General features: G+C 33.6%; 1 protein-coding gene across 1 annotated transcript in view; it reads left to right on the forward strand.

Moving 5' to 3' along the window:
• LOC121813915 (obscurin-like) overlaps positions 1-1,009 on the forward strand; it is a 5,001-nt gene that overhangs the window by 916 nt on the left and 3,076 nt on the right. The gene's annotated exons all lie outside the window — the stretch shown is intronic.

A 1,009-nucleotide genomic window follows, 5' to 3' on the forward strand; every position in this document is an offset into this window, starting at 1 on the left:
ATGAATATCTGTAGATATAAAAATACTGGCTGCTAAGATGACTCTAAGTTTCCAGAGACCTGAGAGAAGAGGAACATTGCAACTTAATATGGTTTCACAGGACACTTTAAAAATGTCGTGAGAGTTTTCACAGAAGAAAATAGCAAAAACTATGAAGTGACTTACTGACTTGAAGCAAAAGAACACATTTGTATATTATAGATCTACTATGATGCATGTGAAACGCAACATGTGAAAGAAACCTATATGTGTTTGCCGTGGACAGGAAATTTAATCACGTCAAACAACTGCTGTGGTCAAAGCTACAGGAACTGTTTGAGGTTAGTGTAAAAGCGAAGGAACCACAGAGAAGTGACAAACAGAAAAAAAAGTCAGTGAAAAGCAGATCATATCTGGTTTTAACTGCAGCTTCTATTTCTACATTTATTATTCATACAAAACACTTTGTGATCATCTGCATCACATCAGAGTGGATCAGAGTGCAGAGATGATGGGGCACACTTTGCTCTGTATGACGGGGTTTTTCTGTAAGTACATTTTTGATACTGTTTGAATCACACTGATCAATGAAAATATTTAATATTTGTTAGAATTACAGTGTATCACTGGTTTAAATTGTTTAACTGAGAGTTTAAACTGAGAATATTTGCATTTTTTGATGATTTTCAAAGCAAAATGTTGGTTTGTATCTTGGCTCAGTTTAGTGTGGAGCGTTTTGTTGGATACACCTTTGGTTTTTGCATTTGACTCATTTTTATTGTTTGAAATTTGTTACATTAATTTAAAATGTTAGTTTTTTTGTTTCCTTACATTTTGAAATGTCCCAAAATTACTTTATATGCTCAGAAACTTTTTGATGAACTTTGAAAATTCACCTTTGCAAAAAGCCCGAGGTCATCGTGAGTATTATTTTCTGTCAGTTTGAGCCTCATCACTTTTTCATCTTTACTTTAGTGCTCAGTACAGTCTTCTATGGAAATACTCAAGGTGAGATGTTTTTCTTTTCTTC

The sequence above is a fragment of the Haplochromis burtoni genome, unplaced genomic scaffold (genome assembly GCF_018398535.1).
Source record: "Haplochromis burtoni strain Fernald_Lab_line unplaced genomic scaffold, NCSU_Asbu1 Contig_3482, whole genome shotgun sequence".
Lineage (NCBI taxonomy): Eukaryota > Metazoa > Chordata > Actinopteri > Cichliformes > Cichlidae > Haplochromis > Haplochromis burtoni.